General features: G+C 41.7%; 1 pseudogene across 1 annotated transcript; it reads left to right on the top strand.

Annotated features, from left to right (window-relative positions):
- Nucleotides 1–1882: 1882 nt before the first annotated feature.
- LOC309336358 (vomeronasal type-2 receptor 26-like) lies at nucleotides 1883–11857 on the top strand (annotated as a pseudogene). The gene is made up of 6 exons: nucleotides 1883–2091; nucleotides 3605–3896; nucleotides 6380–7156; nucleotides 9380–9610; nucleotides 10657–10783; nucleotides 10961–11857. The product of its transcript is annotated as a vomeronasal type-2 receptor 26-like (transcript).
- Nucleotides 11858–12571: the final 714 nt, after the last annotated feature.

The raw sequence follows: 12571 nt of genomic DNA, 5'->3' as shown, positions 1-12571 counted from the left end.
AATAATAAAAACACAATGTCTAACCCAATCTGGTTGTGATAAGCTCCAATCTCTTATAACGCTCCCTAAACTCTGCAGAATGGTTAATGTGTTAAAATGCAATGAAGCCCCCAGACTGGATAGTTTCACAGCCAAGTAATATGAAAAAATATTGAATGAATTAGAGTAATCTTTCAAAGTGACATTAAATAAAATTATGCTAAGAACTGTTTTTCCTAAAACATGGCAAATGGCTAGAATAGTGATCACATATTAAAAAAGATAAAGTCCAGCCCTACTGTCCTACAGCATTGCTGAATCAGGGCTTTGTTTCACAATTCTAGCAAATAGATTAAATATAGTAATACATAAATATATAGCAGATCAAACTGGATTTATTATGGGACATAAACTCTCTTGAAACATATGTAAGGTCCTACATTTCATTCATGTTACCAATAAAGTGAAACAACTATATGGCATATTATTATTTTTTGATGCAGAGAAAGCCTTTGATCGTTTAGAATGGGGGTTTTTTATAGTCTGTATTGGATTATATAGGACTATGTAGGGATCTATGGCCCCAGAGCAGATAACTGGAACCAGAGCCAGGAACAGACAGAACCAACCGATTCTAGTTTTGTTCTTGCCTTCCTCGCTTGCTGAGTTCTGCAAGGGCAACACAGAGACTAAGGAGGAGGTGGGAGCTGATAGCGAGGATCATCACCTGGCATACTATTATTTTTGATGCAGAGAAAGCCTTTGATCATTTACAATGGGGCTTTTTATAGCCTGTATTGGATTATATAGGACTACGCAGGAGATACATTTCAATCCTAAACAAAATCTGTAGGGCAGCATGCTGGTGACTCCTAAAAATGCTAAAGGATAGGCCAAACCCAGCTTTCCCTTTGCTAGCCATTTATCCATCTTTAGCTTAACTTTTTTTTATTTAATTATTTAAATTTGTAAACCTCTGTCTACAATGAAGTGGTATGGGAATTTTATTTCAAATAAAAATAGAGGTTTAGGTCAAGTCATGGAGGTGGCTAAGGATATGAACAGAAACTAGTCCTTATGGATAAGTCCTCCCTCCACTGTTTGAGGCAGGAAGACTCAGTTGTTGGGTATCCTATGTAGGGAAAGGGCTGCTGCACTGACCCCTTCCTTGTGGCCTTCCCACTGGGGCAACTGGTTGTCCATTTTGAGAAGAGGATGCTGGACTTTATGGGCCCTTCCCCTGATACAGTTTTAGGGCTCTTCTGATGTCAATCATGTTCAGCCAAACTCAACTTTCTCCCTATTTGTACCTTGTCAGTCTCTTGAGTCAACATGTTTTTCTCCTGCCCTGCACCTGCTCCCAGAGGAGACCTTTCTTCCCCTTACAATTATTAGAACCACAGTGATCTCTTCTTATCCCCCATGAACACCCTTCAAATGCTGCCTTTGGGAACAATAACCAAACATCAAAATCAAAAGCAGTAGGAGGTTATTTACTCCACCATGCCTGAAAAGTTTGATATATAAAATATCTTGTGTGCCACAGAGGCCTTATAGTCAAGTTATACGTCAGGTGAATGGGTGTAGGAGATAAGTCCTTGTGAAGCTTAATCAGAACATAGGAAGCTGCCTTCTAGCTTAGTACTATCTACTGACTGGTGGCAGCTCTCCAAGTAGAGGACATCTTTAGCCCTACCTGGAACAGTTGGGAGAAGATGGACCTGGCACTTTTTGAGTGCAAACCAATGCTCTACCACTGAGTGCAAACCAATGCTCTACCTTTCCTCTTTGTCTCTATGGCCAGAGGTGGACACGTCTTTGCAAGAGTTTAGGTTTCTTCTGATTAGCTGGCTGTGGAGTTGAGAGGAACAATCAGTAAGGAGGTGTAGCTGGTGGATTCAGAATGATATCACTGCTCTTGTTGCTCCCTCTTGTAACCTACGGGATGCAGCAGAAGGCAAAATGCTCACTGAATCTGATCAGGGATTTCAATTATGCTGTGAATTATTACAGGCCAGGAGACCATCTCATTAGTGGAATCGTATCTTCAAAATTCATTGGAAATCGTTTGCCCTTCACCTTCTCCAAAACCCCTTTTAACTTTGTTGATGCGTGAGTAATATATTGATGCGTTTCTTCTACACTCAATACACTTGATGCACGTGGGTCAGCCCCTCTGAGATGAAAATGACTGAAGTTAGGGTGGGTCTCTCTTGGGGATCTTTGGGGCCCTGGAGGTCTATAGGGTATGCCTCTTGCAGGTTTTCTGTACTTAGCAAATGACATTCATTCTTTCATTGTGTCTCATGGAACCTTGGAGCATTTCTTGGCATGAAAACTGAGGAGTTCTCCCACTCTCAACCCAATAAAATCTTCTGGCCCCAGGACTGAGCCACTACCCTCACCTGGAGATGAACGGGAGATTGCTTCTCTCACTCAGAAAAGTGAATGTTGAAAGGCAGACTTGTCCTTTATAGCTGGGTGCAATGATAGATGGGGAACACAATGTTCAATGCACAATTATTTCCCCCAGGCACAAAGCAATCTATGCAACTGAAAAGTGTAACTCTCTACTAGGCTTAGGCAGGTGCTCTTCTCATGCTTTGATTCCAAACATGCCAACCATTTAATGGGAAGCAATGTTTGTGAGATATACAATGCCTGGAGAAGACCTTAGATACAGTGGCAGCTACTGACCGCTGGACAAAGTTGAGCCAGGCTTCCCAAATCTTCTCTGAGCCCGTGGAGTGGAGGATTCTAAGCCCTTGAAGGCTGTTGAGTCTCCCAGGCTGCACACCTGGTCCTTCAGGGACACAGTTACCCCATTCAGGATCAAGGCCCACACCTGCCCAGCCCCTGTCCTCCCAAAACAGTTCTTCTGCCTTGTCAGGATTCAACCTCAATCTGTTAGCCGTCATCCATCCTCCAACCACCATCAGACACTCACACAGGACATTCACTACTTTCATTGGTTCCAATTTAAATGAGAAGTAGAGCTGAGTATAATTTGCATACTGATGAACACCCAGCCCAAACCCCCGATGGTTTCTTCCAGCAGCTTCATAGAGATGTATTTTTAAGAGTTTAGTATACTAGAAGTATTTTAGAAATCCTTAAGATATTTAGCAGGGAGAGGAGAAGAGAGTAACTGCTCATGGAGCCATCTAAGACCGGAAGTGTCGAGTCTCAGAAATGAAGAGCCATCAGCAACTGTGTTTGGCTCCATTCCCTGGCTCCTCCCAAAACGTCATGCGATGTCATGTGATGTCATGCGTGTGATGTCATATGTGAAACCGTCCTCCTCAATCTTAGGCGTAAGTTTTTCTGTATTTATTTATTAAACTTATATGCTGCCATTCATCCTAAAATCTCAGGGCAGTTCAGAGAATAAAATACAGTTGGAGCCTCTGCCACTGGAGCTGGGTTCAGGGGGCTGGTTGGTGTCCTGGTTTTTACTCCATTCTCCTCTCCTGCAAAGATACCATGGGCATCGCCCCACTGTTCTCTGCTTACTGGGCTCCTTTACCATTGGGTTTGATTTACACAAAAAAAGAAAAAGAAAAAAGAATGTGACTTTCAATTTCACTGAATCGAACACGACTATGTGGCATAATTCTTTTTGCAGCTCTGTGAATAAGAGGGCATGGCAAATTCTTAGCTTCTTGCTGGCTGTTCAGGATGTCAATCATAACCCCAGGCTCCTACCCAACATCACCCTTGGCTACAGCATCTATGAGACCCATTTTGATGGAAGAACCACTTCTGATGCCCTGACAGATCTGCTTGCTGGTGGGAAAATCAATATCCCAAACTACACCTGTGGAAGGCAGAAAATGTTACTGGCTGTTCTTGAACGGGGTGAATCCGACATCTCCATGCACATTGCAGGCATGTTGGGCATCTACAAAATCCCACAAGTAAGAATGGGCACACCTGACATTTGTCATCTCACAAAACAACAAATTATGCTGAGGATACTATAACTATTTTATTAAATAAATTGAGCAAAATGATAGTAAGAAAGGAACGTAATGCTAAATGTACAACTGCTTCAATATAGATATTCTTCAATGTGCATTAACGCATCAGTAAATAACCGATCTCCCCCCCTCCCCCCATCTACAAATAATGTAATAAAAAGCCATGCTAAAGGTGGAATAATACTTGGAGGTGACTTCAATGGTATGATTTCATCTATGGTTGACAGATCTCAAGCAAGGCAATCTAGCCAATACCTTTAATAGAATAATGGAAGAAAATAACTTGATAGATATTTGGAGAATCTACTATCCTAATGATAAAGATCTCACTTTCTATTCTCATGTCTACAATTCATATTTCCATAGAGATTTTCTCTCATTGCTTCATGCAAGATGACTAAAACTGAAATCCACCCAATGACTTATGCTCATTATGCCCCAATATTGCTAAAGATACAACTTGCAGAAACTCGATATGACAAATTATTAAGTTTGGACAGCTACGTCTTGCCAATTGAAAGAGTTAGAAATGAGCCAAAATATTACTCTAGAGGTAACCTGGCCAGTAAACTGGGATGCAGCAGAAACCTATAGTTGTGAAATATTGATACAAAAAATATCTGAAAAATGGAAAACGTTTTCCCCAAAAGAGAAATATTTAATTCAGAAAAAATCATTTTTTTAAAAAGTTAATAAGCAAAGACCAAATCCGGGGTCAATGGAGAAATGAAATAAGATTGGTATACCAAAAACTTCAAACTGAAACATGGAAGACAATGCATTGACTCAGGCATACCACAATGGTGGTTTGAAAATAGCCATCTAAATTACTTTCATATCAACTATAATATAGGCAAGCAAGAATCTTAATTGTATGTATAAGACATAAAAATTAACTACTTCCTTAGAAATAGCAAACTTTTTTCTAGTGGTACTCACTGGTACACAGTACTTGCACTTCAGCCCCGCCCCCAGTCTTGGCTTCTATAGCAAGTGTGTGAGGAGGGCACACCTTTTCTCCTGCCCCCATGGCTGTGGGCCCATCCTACTACCAGCCCTGGTGGAAGCGCTTCCTCCTCATTCTGTGGCAGCACAGCTGCAGGAAGGTGCCAGGCTGCTGCTGCACCACTCACCACCATTCAGGCAGCTCTGCGGCCGGTGGAAGTTGCTGTTGGATTATCACCCGCCCGGGACCACTGCCAGCATCCCAAAGCACTCCAGGGCGATTAGTCCGGTGGTCATCCTCTGGCTGCCGTTCAGGAATCCTCCTTCAGTCCAGAGAGACCGATAATTAAGCAACTTCGCTCTTATGAGAAAAGCACACTAATTCCCTTCTGCACAAAACATCAGAAGGAAAAGGCAGCTCGTAGATTTCATCTACTTTATTAAACTGCATACAAAACAACACGCATGGCTGGCTGTCTCAAACAGCCCAGCTTGTGAGTACTACGACTCAATACTGCTTCAGTCCAGAAGCGGAAAGGGACGAATGTAACTCCACCCCGGTTACGCTGAAGACAGTCTGAGAACTGACTCACACTTCCTTTCTCACGCTGTGAGACATCTGAGGTAAACAGCTCTTGCTGTTTCCTGGCAGCTTGGCAGCTGGTGAAAACCGAAATGGTGGACAGCCGGTAAGCTGAGTCTGTTATAGCAGTGGCAGCCAGGCTGGGCAACATCAAAAGGACTCTATCTTCCTTGAATACCTAACAGATTCTGGGGTTGCGGCGCTCATCTTGCTTTATTGGCCGAGGGAGCCGGCGTACAGCTTCTGGGTCATGTGGCCAGCATGACTAAGACACTTCTGGAGAACCATAGCAGCGCACGGAAATGCCGTTTACCTTCCCGCCGGAGTGGTTCCTATTTATCTACTTGCACTTTGACGTGCTTTCAAACTGCTAGGTTGGCAGGAGCTGGGACTGAGCAACGGGAGCTCACCCCGCCACAGGGATTCGAACTGCCGACCTTCTGATCGGCAAGTCCTAGGCTCTGTGGTTTAACCCACAGCGCCACCTGCGTCAAAGTCTTACTCTTAGAGTAATAAGTCACCGAGGAACAGGTAGAAAGCATAATTTATTCACTGAAAAATGAAAACAACCTATATAAACTTTCCACTAATAAAATAACAAGTTAATACAACAATTATCTACAAATCTTCCACCCCCAAAAAACCTCCTAGAGTTTAGAAGCTATAAATGTACCTATTCCTAGCAAATGGACCTAAACCAGCTGAATCATATAGAACACTTCCTTTGCTAAACAAAGGTGCTGTGGTATGGTCCTCTGTAATCACAAAGCTTTTAAGTGGTTTATACATTGCTAAAATAAAATTAAAATACTATATTTCAAATAAGGTTGAGGTTGATAATTAAATTTGTCCTGAAAAGCAAAGCATCAGTCTCTCTCCCTTCTTTCACCAGCTCAGTTCTGGCTTCGTTCTTCATGATAAAAAACAGTCCCCTTTTGTCAACTCAATGGCCCCAAATGAAGCCGCTCAGTACCAGGGGGTGCTCCAACTCCTCCTGCACTTCAGATGGACATGGGTCGGCCTCTTTGCTTCAGACAATGGCAATGGAGAAAAGTTCTTGAGCACTTTGACACCTCTGATGAGCAAAAGCGAAATTTGTGTTGCCTTCACTGAAAGAGTACAATGGAAAACTTCCATGTGGTTCTCTCATGAACCATCTGCCATGTGGAGACAAGTTAATGTATTTGTTTACTACACAGATACTCAGTATGGCTTTTTTGTCATTATAGAGGTACAGTCTTTCTTTGAAAGGACACAAACTGGGGGGAAAGTCTGGATCACCACAGGCCTTCAAGACACCATCTTGTTTTATGAGACGGAAGCCTTCCGATATGCCCATGGTTCTTTGTCTTTTGTAATAAAGACCAAAAAGGGGGCAAAAAAGGACTACTATGAGCCAAGAGCTTCTGCTTCTTGGTGGAACGCATATGAATGTTCATATTTAAAGCATGCTTTATCCATGAGGAGTTGGGAAAGATGCAGGGAGAAAGAGACATTGCTTCCCCAGGAGGAGATTGAAGGAATCCACTCCCAAGACAGTTATATCACTTACTACAGTGTCCAAGTTGTGGCTCAAGCCTTGAATGCAGCCTATTCATCCAGATCAAAGCGGAGGTTGATGGTGGGTGGAGGAGACGAGATGGAGCTTCAAAGGCTACAGCCATGGCAGGTATGGCCTCTAGCGCGATATAGATATAGAGAGATAGAGATAGAGATGATAGAGATAGAGATAGAGATAGAGATAGAGATAGAGATAGAGATAGAGATAGAGATAGAGATAGAGATAGAGATAGAGAGAGATGATAGATAGATAGATAGATGATAGATAGATAGATAGATAGATAGATAGATATAGATATAGATATAGATATAGATATAGATATAGATATAGATATAGATATAGATATAGATATAGATATAGATATAGATATAGATATAGATTAGACACACACACACACACTCATATATGCACACTGTATAAGATTTCTTAGTTTACAAAATAAGTGCATTTTCCTTTTTTCAAGTTGTGTTTTCTACAGATCAATTTCATTTGTTGTGAGACATTAGTGTTGCATATAAGTTAGATTAGGAAGAAATAAGGGAGAGAAGAGGGGGAGGAGGAGTGGTGAGTAGGGTGGGGTGGTTATGTTTCTATTCTTCTACCTAGTGTATGTTTGGGGTATAAGTTTAAGGAAGGGGGCAGGGTTTTAGCTCCAGTTTGTTTGTAGCGTGATGAGAGGGCCATTATGTCTTGTTCTATTTTGCTAATATTTGAAGAGGTTTGTTTTTTTAAGGGATGCTTTCTCTTTTATGCAGGCTCCTCTTGTGACCGCTTTTATTGCATCCCGAAGGAAGGGGGTTGTTATATTGTCTACATCATTTTCTTTGAAGTAGTTTTGGAGTGTTTTTGTGAGACTCCCTCTACTTAGCTCATTTGTGGTTAGGATGGGACTGAAGGGCCATGATGGGGCGTTTTATGTTTCTTCTCATATATTAAGGGCAAATTCTACTGGGGCAGGATCTGTGATTTTAATGCTGCCTTTGTTCACTGATCCAACTAAGGGGATCAGACCTAGTGTGAGAAGAAGGCTATCTAGTCTGCACACTGCAGTGGCACCCAGAATGGAATCTGTAGCAATTTGCAAGAGTCCCTAAATGTTTGGGGTTGCCTTCAGAGGAAGGTTGCCCATGGGGCTGTAGGGTGGGTGTTTTTCAGAAAGATGCCTCTCATATTTAGGTTGAGGTCACCTCCCAGGATTGCTTCCCCTTTGGAGAAGGAACGGAATTTGTTTAGGTTTTTTGGATGAACTCTAGTTGTTTTGTGTTTGGGGCATATATGGAGCCAATTGTCAGTTTAGTTTTGCTATCTAGTGTCCCTTTAGCAAAAATGAATCTGCCTCTTTTGTTTTTTAGCACTGTCGTGGCTCTGAGGTTCAGGTCTCTACTGAGTATTATGGCTACTCTGTGGGCCTTTCCTGAACCAGGTGCAATCCATTGTTGACTGAAGCAGGGATCACCCAGGAGTTTGCTTCTTTTCGGTAGATTGTGTATTTCCTGTAGGAAAGGAATGTGTGGTTTCATGGTGTTCACATACGAGGTGATGTGTTTTCTTTTCATAGGGTTTCCCAACCCCCTCACATTTAATGTAATTGCTTTTAAGCTAGCCATCTTGCTTATCTACTTTATAGGATGATTCCATGCCAACCCATCTGGGTTGACCTGTGTCTCTCACCTTGTATGGTCTATCAAACCTATTAAGTTGCGCTAACACAAAGTGTGATGGGTGGGGAAGGAAGGGTAGAATTAGATATGGGTTAAAGAGTGGGGGGTAGATTACAGAAATGGCCTCTCACTTTTGAAGATTGTGATTTATTTTCCAACTCTTGAATAATCATAATAGGAACATACTCTACAGGAGTTTTGGAAAAACTGGGACATCCCATTTTCTTCTCATGTGTGTACAGCAGCCATGTCCCCGTATGACAAGTGAAGGAATATCCAACCAATGATTTTCTCCTCCAAATGTCTTTATAATCTGTGACTTCCAGGTCCTGATGCCATTGTATAGCCATCTTGCTCTCTGTGGACAATGTCAGCTCCCTTGGCCTGAAAGTGGAGATGAGCGCCACACCCCAAAGTCAAATTTGATTGGAATTAACCTTCCAGGGGTCTTTTACCTTTTTAAAAAACCTTATATCATTCTTTATATACTTTCCTTTAAGATTTATGCTATAGAAAACAGGATCCTGTAGTAGAAAGATGACTCCACCCTTCTTAGACTTTTGTGTTCCATCCTTTACTAAATCCATTATGACCATTCTTTACATACATTACCAATTAATAAGTCTTTACTAATATATGCCATCCAACGTGGTTTTCTCTGTTGTTCTAGCTTCATTCATTCTTGAAAGAAGTCCATCTGTCTTCTAATACTTCAACTGATGGACAATACTTGGATGAGAATGGGGCACTGGTCATTGACTTTGATATTGTGAATTGGGTGCTGTTTCCTAATAATTCTCATGCTAGTGTGAAAATTGGGAGCATAGAGAGACAGAAGTCCTCAAATCTAAAGTTCACCATTAATCCAGAGGCAATAGTATGGCCCACGCTGAGTAAGAAGGTAGGAGAAATGTTATGTGCCTTTTTAATATCTATGATTCCTGCTACACTCTAACAGCTTGTTGAACATTAGCAGTTTGAAAGCTTCCCAGTAGATAAATAAGTATCACTGTGGCGGGAAGGTAAACTGTGTTTCTGTGCACTCTGGATCTTGTCACAGTCCTCCCTGCACTAGACGTCGTTTAGACATGCTGGCCATATGACTTGGAAAGTTGTCTGCGGACAAACATCGGCTCCCTCAGCCTGAAAGCAGAGATGAGCGCCACACCCCAAAGTTGAATTTGATTGGACTTAACCATCCAGGGGTCCTTTTCTTTAACTTTTTCTTTTTTTACCTTATAGCAATTTTATATAGTTTCCTTTAAGACTGGTGCTATAAAAAAGGATACTGTAGTAGAAAGTTCACCATTAACCCAGAATCAATAGTACTGTATGGCCCACATTGTGTAAGAAAGTAGGAGAAATGTTACATGCCTCTTTAATATCTATGGTATATTCTACGTTCTAACAGCTTGTTGAACATTACGTATGAGGCTTTTATTGCAGTCATGGAAACTTCCTTGGAGATAATGAGCTTAATGGATCTCACTGTTGAATAAGCATGTATAAAATCTGACAATGAATGAGGCTTACAAAATGAATTACAAAATGAACAGCTGTAATAAATATTTATTCATCCAGCTGGGAAAGCTTCCTAAAATGAAAATCTGAAGTGCAGATATGCACGAGAAAACTAGGTGTCAAGTTCTGCAGCCTCCATGCCAACCTCAACAACACCATTTAGCCTTTGAAGCTCTACACTATGGCAAAAAAGAGATCACTCCTAATTTGGCCTGAGCTCACTTTGGGCCATTGGAAGTAAAGATGCTTTTAATGTTTCACGCTTTATTATATTTTGATCTGTGCGGGAAGCTGCCCAGAGTGACTGGGGTAACCCAGCTAGATGGGTGGGGTATAAACAACAACAACAACAACAATGATAATCTCCCCAAAACTCAACAATCCATTTCCTAAAGCCTCGAAGCTCCTCCTTCTATTGATTTCCAGACCACGCCTCATTCAAGATGCACAAAGAGCTGTTGCCCTGGATATGCCAAGAAGGTGCAGGAAGGGAAACCCCCGTGCTGCTATGATTGCACTCCCTGCTCAGAAGGGACAATCTCCACTCAGGAAGGTAGGACACGACACCAGTGGAAAGAAGCCATGGGTTGAAACTTCTCTACCTGTGAACACAGTGTTCTTTCTTGATCTCTCCCATATGCCAACACTTTTGCACAATTGTAACGGCATCCAGACTGCTGTAGGTGTATGACTTATGTTAGCATACTGAAGTCTCTTTTACTCTGTGCAGATGCCAATGAATGCATCAGATGTCCAGACGATCAGCATCCAAACAAGGACCACGATCAATGTGTCCCCAAAGCAATCATCTTCTTGTCCTATGAAGATTATTTGGGGGTCCTCCTGGCTTCCGTTGCCCTCCTCTTATCTTCAACCACAGGCTTTGTTTTGGGACTATTCATGAAATACAATGAAACTCCCCTAGTCAAAGCCAACAACAGAGACCTCACTTACATCCTCCTCTTCTCCCTTCTGTTCTCCTTTTTGTCCTCTCCTCTTCATCAGCCGGCCAAGGAAAGTCACCTGTCTTCTCCGACAAATGGTCTTCAGCATCATCTTCTCATCTGCTGTCTCTTCTGTGTTGGCAAAAACCATCACTGTGGTGTTGGCCTTCTTGGCCACCAAGCCAGGGAACAGGCTGAGGAAATGGCTGGGGAAAAGTCTGGCCAACTCCATTGTCATTTCCTGCTCCAGTGTGCAAGTTGTCATCTGCACCATCTGGCTGGGACTTTCTCCTCCATTCCCAGACTCTGACATGAGCTCCCAACCTGGAGAGATCATCTTGCAATGCAATGAAGGATCTGTTGCCATGTTTTACGCTGCCCTCGGCTACATGGGCTTCCTGGCTGCCATCTGCCTCACGGTGGCTTTCCTAGCCAGGAAGCTTCCTGGGGCCTTCAATGAAGCCAAGCTGATCACCTTCAGCATGCTGGTCTTCTGCAGTGTTTGGGTGTCCTTTGTGCCCACCTACCTGAGCACCAAGGGAAAATACATGGTGGCTGTGCAGGTCTTCTCTATCTTGGCTTCCAGTGCTGGGCTACTGGGTTTTATCTTCATGCCCAAGTGCTACATTATTATACTGAAGCCCGAACTGAACACGAAGGAGTACCTGATGGCAAAAAAATAAACAGAGAGTGAGAGAGATAATCCATTTTTCTTGTTGTTGTTTAGTCATTTAGTCGTGTCTGACTCTTCGTGACCCCCTGGACCAGAGCACGCCAGGCACTCCTGTCTTCCACTGCCTCCCGCAGTTTGGTCAAATTCATGCAGGTAGCTTCGAGAACACTATCCAACCATCTTTCCTTTGGTCTGCATTAAAAGCATTGTTAATCACTTTCAACAGGTGATGCTGAATTTTTGTGTTTCTCTAGGGAGTTCAGTTGTTTAAAACTGCCATTTTCCTCTCAGTATGACACCTCATTCACTTAGCTCAATCAATATTTTACCTTTCAGCATCACTGCCTTCTCACTTTAGTCACTCTGCCCTTTCTATTCCTCAACTGTCTCATGGCTCTAAGTCTTGGAAGACCTGCTCCCTGCCTTACAGGCCTTAGCAGCCTTATTTTATTTTATTTTATTTTATTTTATTTTATTTTATTTTATTTTATATTTTATTTTATTTTATTTTATTTTATTTTATTTTATTTTATTTTATTTTATTTTATTTTATTTTATTTTATTTTATTTTATTTTATTTTATTTTATTTTATTTTATTTTATTTTCCCAATATGATAATTTGGTCCAACAATTAATGACCAATGAGGATAACAAAATCTGATGGGATCACAAATAAATTCAATTTTTAAATGAGAAATTATATACATCTTATGGTCACAAAAA

Source organism: Podarcis erhardii, assembly GCF_964252035.2.
Source record: "Podarcis erhardii genome assembly, chromosome: 2".
Lineage (NCBI taxonomy): Eukaryota > Metazoa > Chordata > Lepidosauria > Squamata > Lacertidae > Podarcis > Podarcis erhardii.
The sequence above is the reverse complement of the archived record's forward strand: the minus strand, read 5'-3'. Positions and strand labels throughout refer to the sequence as shown.